The sequence below is a fragment of the Eutrema salsugineum genome, unplaced genomic scaffold (assembly GCF_000478725.1).
Source record: "Eutrema salsugineum unplaced genomic scaffold, Eutsalg1_0 scaffold_3, whole genome shotgun sequence".
Taxonomy (NCBI): Eukaryota; Viridiplantae; Streptophyta; class Magnoliopsida; order Brassicales; family Brassicaceae; genus Eutrema; species Eutrema salsugineum.
The window spans coordinates 16,500,719-16,514,170 of record NW_006256756.1 but is presented as its reverse complement, the minus strand read 5'-3'; the positions used below and the strand labels follow the sequence as shown (position 1 = coordinate 16,514,170).

Here is a 13,452-nt window from a genome sequence, read left to right as displayed (position 1 = left end):
TCGGACCAATATCCAGGAGTTACACTCTCCGGAATGCGAAGTGATCTAAGCTGCTCTGGATGCTGCGAGATGGTCTTGCGACTTGGTTAACCCGCAGGCCTGAAGATGAACGCCTGAATGCTGATGCTGCGAGTTGAAATGTGCGGGTAAACTATCACTGGAAGAGGTCTGGAGCTCCCGAGCAAGAGAAATGCTAAGTCCACAATCGTGCGACTTAGGCATGCGAGTCATCCGCGCCTGGATCTATGCCGCACGATCACTCGGAATTCACTCCGACTTGAGCCTGCGACCTAAGTGCAATAGAGACCAACCCGCACAGTTTCTACATCCCCCAGAAACCGGCTCAGCCCTGCGAGTTGGAGAGGAAGGAGACCATGCCGCAGAAACACTCGCAATTTACTCCTAGATAGGCGTGCGGCTCCGACAAGGCGATTCAAGCCTCACAAGACAAGTCTTCATCTACTGCGACTTAGGTGTGCGGCCTGGGACATACTGAACCGACCCGCAGCTTTTCCCACTTTATCCATTAAAGCCGGGTCAGGACCCGGTTTGTTCCGGGCTGACCCGGTTCGTTTTTAAGAAGGTATAAATACTTTTTAGGGTTTTTTTGGGGGAGAACTAAGTTTTATTCCCTTTGTCTCTTGCCTCTTTTGTGAAGAGACTCCATTAAGAAGAGAAATATCTATTTTTTGAGTGTTTAATCAAGAGAGTTTTAAGAGATCTGGGTGTTTAAAGCTGTTTTCTTTTGAATCTATCATCTCCATCTCCATTTCTCATCATTAATCATGCTAATCTTCTCAACTTGCAAAGGTTTAAGAGAGATTAGTATGATTAGTGAGTAATCCCATATTAAGGTCTTAGATATGTAGATTAGGGTGCTTAAGTGGTAGATTAGTGAGCTTAGGGGTTAGATCATGCATATTCCATTCTCTACAACTTGTTCTCTATGCTAGATCCATACAAATCATATGTGGTCTAGATTCTGGGCATTTCATGCACCAAAAGTGTTTGATGAAATGTCTGAACCAAAGTTGTTAGAGGTTTAAGTGTTATTCATCATGGGAATGATTGTTTATATGCTTAAATGACAGATTAAACTGATTCTTAATGCTTGTTAACTCATGTTTCACTGATGATGATTGGGTTTGAAACTGATTTAGCATAGGAGTTAATGCCTTCATGAGAGGATTAGCTTAGTTAGAGATGTTTATGTTAAATGGCTTGCTTGATCATATGATTCATTAGCTCATTAGTTTATCACTGAAGGCACCCTAATCCACTATCATGTCTAAGACCTTTCTTATCATCATTCATACATTCTCATCATTTGTCATTGTTTAGTTCTTGTTTAAGCATTTCATTAATCCTTAATCCTGTTTAAGTTTGTAGTTGTCTCTAGATTAATCAAAACCCACTCTTGTTTGCTTGAATTAAGAACTTGATCATATAGCTTAGTGTCTAACACCACATCTGGATTGATAAACCTCTTTGTGCTACATTGACAAGGGGATTGATAGCCCTGAGACCATAAAAAGTCTTATCTATCAATTTTTCTTGTTTTAACTTCTGTTATAGACACCTGATCTCTAGTTCTTTCTTAAAGTTTTGCTGAATTATCTTTCCCTTCTTTTGTTTTTCTCTGAATTGCATGAATACCAGGCGCAGACCTGTAGAAAACATTCCAATTCTAGACGAGATAGACAGACACGAAAGAGAACTTCAAAGACTTAGACGAACGCAAGGAATGGCCAACGACGACCAGCTTGGAGATCCAACCGAGCTTTAAATATGGACCAAGACGGGTCCAAACATGGAGATAATGAAGAGAATGATCACAGAGGAGGTGATCATGGTCGACAAGATGAAGAGGAGAATGAGGTTCCTCTGAGAAACCACCACAACCGCGAGAGAGAAGAACGTGAAGACCTTGATGCACCCATCAATGCAGCCGATGGTGACCACCAAGGAATGCAGCCGAATGGACGCGTTAACCGCCCTGTTCAGCAAGCAAATCAACACCGAAGACAAGCCAGAAACCATCGCATAGCTGATTTTGATGCACCTACTCAAAATTTTCAAAACCGATATGCAATTCAAGTTCCATTTCCAAACTGGAATGAGTTTGAAGTCAAGCCTCAAATCATCTCATTGGTGAAACAAAACCAATTCCATGGAGTTCCTTCTTAACACCCAATGGACCATATCGAGCTCTTTGAAGAAATCTGCAGCATGATGAGAACAAACCAAGTTCCAGCAGACTATTTAAAGTGTAAGTTGTTCCCTTTTTCATTAGCAGACAAAGCTCACCGTTGGTTGAAATCTTTGCCTGCAGGATCAAATACTAATTGGAAGAGTGTAAACCGCTTTCCTGAATCACTTCTATACTAAGTCAAGGTCTAACTTGTTGAGAACAAAGATCTCAAGCTTTCAACAAGACCGACTGAATCTTTCTATGAAGCCTGGGAACGTTTTAAGGAGTATGAGCGTGATTGCCCTCACCATGGATTTCCTGGATCGAGCCTGCTGAGCACATTTTACCGAGGTTTGCAACCAAAATACAAACTTTCACTTGATACAGCTAGCAATGGAGATTTGGATAAAAGACGATAGCCCAAGGAAGAGCCCTCATCGAAAATTTGGCTCAAGCCAATAACAATGATTTTCCTGAATACGATCGCTCGACGAAGCAAACCGGAACAGACAACAAGGAGATAACCGAGTTGAAGAACATGATGAGCCAGCTTTTGAAGAGCAACAATCGCCCAATCCATGCTTGTGAGACCAACAATGGTGCAGAAGATGAAGGACCTAGTGATATCGACCACATTAATCAAGCCTTTCAAGAAGAAGAGGTGAACTATGTAGGAGCACTAGAACCATATCAAAATCGCTTCAACAATGGTTTCAACAACAACTTCCTGAATGCAAATTACAACAATCTCTCTTACCGCAATCCAAATGTGGAGAATCCTCAAGATCAGTACTACCCACCTCAGCAAAAATCCTTCCAAAACAAGTTCCAAGGTGGAAACTTTGGAGGGACAGGAGCTTATCAACCGCGACAGTCATATAACTAATAAGGTACGGGTTTTAACAATCAACTTGTACAACAGCAAGGAGTCATGACGAATCAGCTAGCTTCACAAATCGGTAGACTTGAACAGTCCATCCAACAGCTCGTTATGACGAACGAAAAAGCAAATAAAGACGTGAACGTGAAAGTTGACTGCATGTACAATGATCTGAAAGGGAAGTTTGAAGCTTTATCTTCGCACGTCAAAAAGCTAGACGTGCAAGTTGCCCAAACAGCCGACTCTATGAAGAGGCAAAGTGGAGTTCTTCCAGGAAGAGTTGAAGATAATCCTAAGAGGTTTTGCAACGCCATAACCACACTGCCTGAAGAAGAGGCCAAAACCGATGGAAAGAAAGAAGAAACCCCAATCTTTGTACCACTTTACAAGGATGTCGATGCCAAGCAGCCACCATTTAAGGTACCTCAACGATCACCATTTCAAAGGCTTACAAAAGCCGACGATCCGGGACGTTTTGTTTTCCAATGTTTCATTTCAGGAATCAAGTTCACAGACTGCCTGTGCGATTCCGGAGCCAATGTCAACAGCTTCACTCTCTCTTGCGGTTTTGCATAATATCCCGCATCCTCCAGACCTTCAGGTAACCCATAAACACTTTAAGCCTTACCCCTAGAATAACCCTTTTTGACACCTAGCCTAGTTTGCCTTGCCTAGACTTTCTTTGATGAAAACCACCGAGATTTTTAATGAATGTTAAGAGCTAGTTGACTGGAAGTTAGATCTTAGTGCATAGATTTCCGCATGACGGATTAACGGACTAGTTATGCCTGTTTTGCTAGTGAGAATTTTCTAGGCTATTCCCGATTGATGCATACTGATTGATATTGGTATAGAAGTTTGGTCTCTGAGATTTTGTTTAGTTCCAGCATTTTCAAACCTCTCGCCGAGATTTAGCCCTTGTTTTGTTTGAGGACAAACAAAAGACTAAGTGTGGGGGAGTTGATAACACCGGATTTTGACCATTTTTATGGCTCACTTTAATGTCTTTTACAGGTGTTTTTACTCCATTTTCAAAGGTTTTCAAAGGATTTCTATGTTTTCGGATTTTAAAAGACTTTTCAGGTAATTTGGGATAAAGAGGCACAAATTGGAACAAAAGGACTCTTTTGGATAAATGCAGACCGTCAGAACTCTCATGGAGAGACGAAGACCTTTTCACCGTCTGATCACCCTCAAAATTGGACAACTTATAGAAGAATCAACCAGCTTTCAAATGCACTTGGTTTGGAGACATTCCAACGGTTGGATCTCAAGATATTTCATTAGCCCCGGAGCCACTCGAAGACGGCCAGCAAGTCACGCGACCGCGGCCAACAGCCCATTTCCCGCGGTCACAAGCCTCCTGACCGCGTCCAGCCACCTATTTCCCGCGGTCACGTAATTCCCGACCGCGGCCGGCTAACTCGGAACTAAAGCCCATATTTCTGAAGCCCAAAGTCATTCTCAGCCTCAATTCCGGAACCCTAGAGACCATGGAGTATTGAAGACTATAAATACTTGTCATTTAGGTCGTTTTTAGACACGAAAGTGTTCATCAGGTATCAGATCTAGTTTGGGAGAGCAAAACAAACATAGGAGTGGAAACCTACCTATGGGCGATTTGTGAATTAGGACGAGTCTTAAACATAATGCATCTCTTCTCTTCCAGGGCCAGAGTGGAACCTACTGGTCAGGGTTGAGAGAGATAGTTGTCTATGATCACGACAGTGGCGTATTCATACGTCCGTGACTCCAGTTCGAAAAGTTTAAGCTAAGATCTTACAAAATTTCCTCTCTAGCAATGTTTTGAATCGTTCGTACCCCTGAGAAAACTTCCCTCAAGCCCAACGCCTTTTCTCCATTGATTTACACCGATTTTCTTTAAGCTTTAGTTCAATATTGTCTTTCTTTTTTAGTTCATTTTCATTTAAGCATTAGAATATCCGTTTTTATCGTTTTTAGTCATCTTCATTAAGTTTAGTTATTACGCCATTTAATTCCCGTATTCTCTTTTAATATTTCGTTTTTACATTTTAAACACACTACCAAACCCCCACTAAACCGTTTTTGTTCTAGACTTCCTTACTTTAACTTATTTCAAAGGCTTTTTGCAGGAAAAGATCCTCCTTCCCTGTGGATTCGATCCCTAAGTACTACAATTGATCAGCTGTGCACTTGCGGCTATTGATTTCAATTAGGGTAAAACTTGACAACCCTCACGACAGCACACATCATCTCCTCTCCCGAAGTGAATGCTAGTAGTGAATTTAACAGCCGGATGTGGTTGCCGAACTCCGGGGATTCATCGTACAACTTTTGTAGTTCTGGTGGTATTGGTTGGACTTTTGGGAGTTTTACGCGGCCTTGTTGGCAACACTGAAATTGATTTTTAGTTTCTCATTTCCATATCAGGGCATCACAGAATCGGCATGTCAGAATATCTCCCACTATAGGTTTCCAGTTCTCGTGCTTCTCTGTAAGTTTTTGCATGTCTGAGTAAGTTCTACCTGATCCCTTTCTTATACGGGTAAGTCATAGGGAAATAGAAATAATATGGGATCTTACATTCTACGTAAGCAGGACGTAGTGTGTGGCTAGACGATCCTATTAACACAGATCATCATTAGTTTTGTATGTGTAATATTTTGCTTCTTTTAAAAAGGTAGGGACTGAATATCTCTCTTATCAAAATGTAATGGAGTACGTTTTGGTTAACTATTACTTTAAGATATTTAAAGTGTTGAAATGGAACCTCTTAATGCCTTGGTTTTCCTTTTTGCAGAAATGATTGCAAGTCGTAATTGCCGAGCTCTCGTACAGATATCTGTGGATTAGGTGATACACATTTGAGTAGAGTACAATGTATGGAAGTGTTCTTTTAGTATAAAATAGGTTGAAGGCGAGTGTTAACGTTGTCTAGCATTTGTCTGAGATCAGACTTTGGGAATGAGTGTTGGTGTACCATATATCTGGGACAACTATGGTTGGTTTATTTTGGGAACAACATTATCTGAAATGATTAGGAAATTTCAGTTCCGATGACATACAATTGTAGAAGGCGTAAATGCGACTTACGTTTTTTGAATTTGGGTTGGTCTTCTGGAGCCAGCTGTCTTCTTGTATATCTGTTTCCATTTCCATATAAATTACTTCCCTCTGGAGGGGGATCTGTTTCCCTTTTTTTTTGGTTGCGCAGTCATTGTTTCATGGGAAAATGATTAGTTTGTGGTGAAATGTAGAGATAGTACTTAAACTAGGGGGTTAGTGAAAGTTTGTACTTCATCAGTCGGCAATTAGTTCTGACATTAAGCTGTATTTAACTTACTAATAAATGTTAAATTGTTTCTACGTCAAGAAGTAATTGGCGCCGTTTAGTCGGCCACAGCTACGGAAGCTGTTACGAATTGTCAATTATAATAATGTCAACATGTCGCACCATGTCGCAACATGTACTCGTAGGGAGTGCTACTGAATTGGAGAATAGCGAAATAAAGAAAAGAAAACAGGGCCCATGACCTTACAGATACGTTGTTCAGATATGCCTGTATGTGGTACGGTTCGAACTTCACCATGGTCGACTCTAGTTATGTTTTGATTTCTTGCGGACGTAATTATTACTCTCGGTTGGGGACACATATGGTTGTCGCCATCATCTTCACAGTTTGATGGTGCCTTTTTCTCAGTGTTTGTATTTGGTGGTGCGCTGTTTGAGGTGGTGGATTCCAAAACAGGCAAACTTTGGGCCTTCTGACCGCTTTTGGGTGGGAGAGTTGCATTCAGCTCCTTCTGCAAGAGGGTTGTAAGCAAGCAGGTAGAAGAATACGAATATATGAAAATGACTTTGTAGAGTTTAACCTGAGTAGCAAATGTTGGCTTCGGGACGTCATGGGGTTTGTCAAATATTCGCGTCACAGTAAATGACTGATGGTGGGTTTTGAAATTGAACGACGTGAGCTTGATGTTGAAGGTGTATTTCTTCCCAACAATATCTTCGATAACCTGGGGGATTCCAATGTCATTTTCAACCGCTGTTTCTGTATCATTCTGTTAGATAGATGAGTGAGGACTGATTAAGTATTATGTTGTGTTAGAAATTTGTAAAACACAGTGTGAAGTGTAATAAGTTAGATGTGGAAGCTTACAATTTTGGCAGTGAGTGTTTTAGCTGGAATATTAGTCAGCTTCACCATTGATGCGTGTCAACTGCGTGAGGGAACAAGTTTTACCCTTAAATAAAACAAATGAAAACCGCAAGTGCACAGCTAATCAATTGTAGTACTTAGAGATCAAATCCACAGAGATTTGTGTGTCTGGTATTCTTCTACGGTTTCTAACTTTATGTCTAGACTAGATTGGTTTTAAGGGTTGATTGTTTGTCACGGATTAAACTAAAACTAAAGAAAGCAAATAAATCTATCCTAAAGAGCACGTAGAAAATCGAATGAAAGCAAATGGAACAAGAAGAATATCGAACTAAAGCAAATAAAATGCAGATCTAAATGAACAAGTAAAAATCGATTGGTTTGTAAACTATGGCTAAAAACGCTGACCTTTTGGGAACTCTACAGGGATCATAATCGATTTTAACACTAGGAATTATAGATTGGGATTGACGGGTATCGAAATATAGGGTTCTAGAGCTAGAGTACGGCGGTATGACTATGTCACTGTCGTGATCATAACCAACTGTTTCTCGCAACCCTGACCAGTAGGTTTCCACTCTGGCCTTGGAAGGGAGAGAATGCAAGAGCTGCACAGGACTCGTCAGTACTCACGATTTCGCCGCAGGTAGGTTTTCACTCCTACGGAAAAATCGCCTGTTTCATTCTAGGTCTGATACTTAATAAAAACTTTCGCAACACTAACTATCTAGATCAGATACGAGGTGATCAATCAAGCATACATGCAATAAGAATGAGAATAAACAGAGAACAAAGTTAAAATCCCAGATCTATAAACCTAGATGTCTTAATCGATTATGAGAGCCCCTTTCGGGAACTCTAAGCCCAACTCGGGATCTACTCAGACATGGCTGAGGTCGACATCATCATTGGTTTTAATAAAAGTAATCAAAAACAGTAAAGAAAAGAGATGAAAGAAAGCTTCTCTATTGAAGAACTCAGAGTTGAACAATCTTCTCTAAAAATCTCATAAAACGGCTAAAGGAAAAGGGTTTTTGTAAAAGTATGAAGGTGATGTCTAAAAACGACCTAAACGACAAGTATTTATAGTTTTCAATACTCCATGGTCTCTAGGGTTCCGGAATTGAGGCAGAGAAATGACTTTGGGCGTCAGAAATATGGTATTTTAATCGGAGTTGGCCGGCCGAGTGATAACTAAGAGTTTTCAGGCTCTTTGTAGAGGTTATCAATCTCCTGTCTTGTAGTACAAGGGGTTATCAAACCAAACTTGTGTATGAGCACTAGTCTATGTTACTTGTAATCTTAAGTCAAGATGAACAAGTAAGAGTTTTTGGTAACTAATCTACTTAATAAACAAACAAGCATAAAAATGAAACGAGAGATAATATTTAAACTAGGTGAGGATGCAAATGACGATAAATAAAGAAGCAACTGATCAGATGATGATGATGTTTGATAAAGGCAGAAGCTTTAGACAGGATCAAAGACTCAGGTGCTTACAAGCTAAACTAGCAAGTTAATGAATCAATATTATCAAGCGGTTTCATTTAACATGAACTCAAAATATGATAATCTTCTCATGAAAGTATTAAACATCTAAACTGATCCTCTTTCATACCAAAATCCCTTTTGAGAAGCATGAATCAGTCAGCTTTAAGATCCAGTTCAAGAAGTCATTTAAGAAGGTCAAACTATCACTCTCACGATGAAAGACTCTTAAACCTCTAACCGATTGGTTCAGACATTTCTACAAACACTTTTGATGCGAGATATGTCTCAGATCTGAACCACAAGTGATGTGCTTGGATCCAGCTTAGAGATCTCGTCGGTTAAAGAATGAAACATGCAAGACTAGACCCCTAAACTCGCTAATCTATCATGAAAGCACCCTAATCTACCTATCTAAAGCCTCTTAAATGGACTACTCACTGATCATAACGAGCTCACTAAGTCCTTTGCAAGACATGTAGCTAGTCATGATAAGGAGTTTAATGCTGGTGAATAAAAGAAATGAACAAGAACAAGATTCTTACGTGAAAACGAGATATCGGATAAAATTAATCAAGTTTCACAAAAGAGGCAAGTTCTTAAAGCTAAAACAGGCAGGAAATAAGATAAGATAAAAGATGATTAGGTTTTTGGTCCTAAAATCTATTTATAGTGAAGGGTAAGTGTCGCGGGTCAGCCTGGAACAAACCGGGTACTGAACGCTCTTCTTGGGTCGTCGGGTGAGCACCACGGTGTGTGAGAGAGCGAAGCCGAGGTCTTGATGCCGAGGGGTGCACGTGAGAAAAGATCAAGATGAAGATCTCATGAAGAACACGTCAAGAACATGCATAAACCCTAGTATTCAATCCATCTTCACGTGCATCTTCCGAGTCAACTTGTTCTTGAATCTGGGTTCGTGACAAGGGACCTTGGCATGTAATGTCGAGGGGCTTGGTAGTCGAGGGGTTCAGGAAGATGGAGTCCGGCATGCAAATGCCGAGGTCTTTTAGCCGAGGTTCACGTTCGACACTTAGTCATTTTCAGCTTCACTTCTCTTGCATGCATGCCTCGATCTTGATATATCAAGGAGTTAGTACGAGTTCTAGTCCAAAGAGCTTTCAGGGGGTGAGCCTCGGCCTAAGCAATGTCGAGGTAACGATGCCGAGGTCTGTAGAAACACTTAGCGCATATCACAACTCCTTTGGGCTCGTATCGACCAACTCGTCTTCCGGAAGCAATAACTTTCAGCACACGACTCCAAATGCTTTGAAACCAGTTCCATAGTCAAGACGACTCATTAAGCTCAAACTTTGGTGAAGAAACCATCGGAGCTTGGGAAGTGGAAGGTTTCCCGGATAGCTCATCTTTGCACCGCATTGGAATGACCAGAAAAATCAGCTTTTAGACCGATGTCTATTCCGGAGACGAGATCTCCCAAACCACCGTTCAAATTGAGCGACCCCAGGTGTTCCAGAAAGAGCATTCACAGACCTTGAATATTGATGAAGGCTCTGTAAACTGATTCGAGCTGGAAAGGCTTCGTCCCACGTAATCTTTGAAACCCATCTGATCGGCTTTTGGATGCATGCGAGATAGGCGTGTCTTCCGGAGGTGATATCTCTCTACTCGCAGGTCCGAATTACGTGATTCCAACTGTTCTGGGATCTTGGCTTGATTATCTCCAACTTTGATGATTCAGATTGGAAGGTTCTGATAACTAAGAGTTTTCAGGCTCTTAGAAGGGTTATCAATCCCCTTGTCAAAGTAGTATAAGGGGTGTCAAACCAAGCTTGTAAACGAGACACTAGCCTATGTCATTTGTTCACTTAAGTCAAGACAAGATGATAAAAGTTTGGTGACGATGATTAACAGGCAAATGAGCAATAAAGTTAAATAAAAGCAGAGATTTAAACTAATCAAGATGCAAATAACAAACAGGTGATTCAGATGATGGTAATGAATGATAAAGGCAGAAGCTTTAGACAGGATATTTGACTCGGGTGCTTCCAAGTTAGACTAAGGGGCTAATGAATCATTTTATCAAGCGATTTCATTTGACTTTGAACTCAAGGCACGTTAATCTTCTCATGAAAGTATTAAACGTCTAAACTGATCCTCTTTCATACCAAAATCCCTTTTGAGAAGCACGAATCAGTCAACAATAAGAATCGGTTCAAAAACGTCATTTAAGAGAACAAACTATCACTCTCGCGATGAAATACTCTTAAACCCTTAACCGAGTGGTTCAGACATTTCTACAAACACTTCTGATGCGAGATATGTCTCAGATCTGAACCTCAAGTGATGTGCTTGGATCCAGCTTAGAGATCTCGTCGGTTAAGGAATGAAACATGCAAGACTAGACACCTAAACCCATTAATCCACCTTGAAAGCACCCTAATCTACCTATCTAAAGCCGCTTAAACGACTACTCACTGATCATAACGAGCTCACTAAGTCCTTTGCAAGACGTGTAGCTAGTCATGATAAGGAGTTTGATGTTGGATGATAAAAGAAATAAAGAAAGAACAAGATTCTGATGCAAAAACGAGATATCGAATTAGATTAATCAAGTTTCACGAAAGAGGCAAGTTCTTAGAGCTAAAAACAGATAAGAGATAAGATGACTAGGTTTTTAGTCTCAAAATGTATTTATAGCAAAGGGAAACTGTCGCGGGTCAGCCTGGAACAAACCGGGTACTGAACCGCCTTCTTGGGTTGATGGGAGAGTGCCACGGTGTGTTGGAAAGTGAAGCCGAGGTCTTCATGCCGAGGCGTGCACGTGAGTCAGGATCCAGATGAAGATCTCGTGAAGAACACGTCAAGAACATGCATGAACCCTAGTCTTTGATCTATCCTCACGTGTATGTTCTTGAGCCATTCTGTTCTTGATTCTGGGTTAGTGACAAGGGACCTCGGGATAAAATGTCGATTGGTCATGATGTCGAGGTGCTTGGAGAACACAGTTCCGCATGCACGACGAGGTCATTACACCGAGGTGTACTTTCAACACTTCGTCGTTTCCAGCTTCAGTTCTTACGTATGCATTCCTCGATCTAACCATGCCAACGCTTTGGCACGAGGTCTAGTCCAGAATACTTCCAAGATATGAGCCTCGACTTGAGTGATGCCAAGGTAAAGATACCGAGGCTTGTGAGAATACTTAGCGCGTATCGCAACTCTTTTAGGCTTGTATCGACCATGTCACCTTCCGGAAGCAGTAACTTTCAGCACACGACTCCAATTGCTCTGGGTTCCACAGTCAAGATGACTCAATAAGCTCTAACTTTGGTGAAGAAACCATCGGAGCTTGGGGAGTGGAAGGCTTCCTGGATTTAACATCTTTGCGCCGCATTGAAATCACCGGAAAATAGACTTTTAGACCGATGTGAACTCCGGAGACCCTATCTTCCAAACCTTTGCTCCGAATTGAGCGATTCCAAATGCTCTGAAAAGATCTTCCATGAATCTCGAACTTTGGTGCAGACCAGGTAAGCTGGTTCGGTCTGTAGGGGCTCCGTCCGCCATGATCTTTGAAGTTTGCCGTTCAGTTCTCGGGTACGCGCAATGCTGGTGAATGCTCCGGAAGCCATATCTTTCTCTCCACTGGTCCGAATTGGATGATTCCAACTGTTCTGGAATCTTTGCTTGATTATCTCCAACTTTGGTGAAGACCCCGCCAACTGATTCGGACCGGAAGATTCCCCGGATTGCTGATCTCTGAATTGCGCGGGCAAGGACAACTTTTGGTCGTAAAAACCTTCCTGTGGTAAGAAAAATGGCCGAGGGCTGTGTACCGCGGTAAGCTTTTTGGTCATAAAAATTCTTGCCTCGGTCAAAAACTTGTCCCATGGTATTTTTGCACTCGATACTCGATTCTGGCCGATCGGTAAGGTTTTTGGCTGGTAATGAGCGTCTGGTAAACATTTTGGCCGAGGTTTCTGACCAGCCGGTACGAGATTTGGCCGAGAAATTCCTCCAAGCGGTTTTCACCATTTTTGACCCTTTTCTTCACCGTTTTCTTTTCTGTTCCTCTTCTTAGGCTCCAATTGGTCTCCAAAGCTCCTGATAAAGACTTCAAAACATGCAAAACTCTTTGGGACCTAATGCAAGCCCTAAGTCCTATTTTAACGCCTAAAGACTCAATTTACATGAGAAAACACATGATGAGGACTCTATAATGCAATCTAAATGATGTAAAATATAGACATATCAACTCCCCCACACTTGTCCTTTGCTTGTCCTCAAGCAAAAAGAACAAATGAGAGAGAGAGGTTGTAATGCAGATGGAGCTCATATTTCCTTTTTAGAGAGAAGTGACCACAAGAGAACTCGGATTCATGCTCAAATATGCAATGCAAAGCTATACTCGGATATTTTCCAACTAAAACACGGAATCTCCACAAGTCATTATCACATTCAACTCTTTCACATTCATTAAGTTCGTAACCGGTGAATCAAATGATGCAATGTTCAAATAGGCTGGCTTGGCTAGGGTAAGGTCATGAGATAAAAATGATCTCATCAATATTCAAGCAAGTGCAATGCAACAAGGATCTCTCTATGAACGACCGAACTTTGGCAGAATGCTAAAGGTAAAAAGCAACCGATGCATACAAGGGCAAAACTCATCACACCCCACACTCCACTCAAAGCGTTTCTCAATTGCTCACCCTCTCAGAATCCTCACTCTTCACAATCATTTTCTTTTCACTAGGGGACTCGCCTTTTTCTTTTATTTTCAAGCCTTG

At 41.3% G+C, this 13,452-nt stretch overlaps 1 non-coding gene across 1 annotated transcript; it reads right to left on the bottom strand.

Moving 5' to 3' along the window:
• Window positions 1–2,403: 2,403 nt before the first annotated feature.
• Window positions 2,404–2,507, bottom strand: LOC112085783. The gene has a single exon (XR_002899080.1). It is a non-coding gene; the product is annotated as a small nucleolar RNA R71 (small nucleolar RNA).
• Window positions 2,508–13,452: the final 10,945 nt, after the last annotated feature.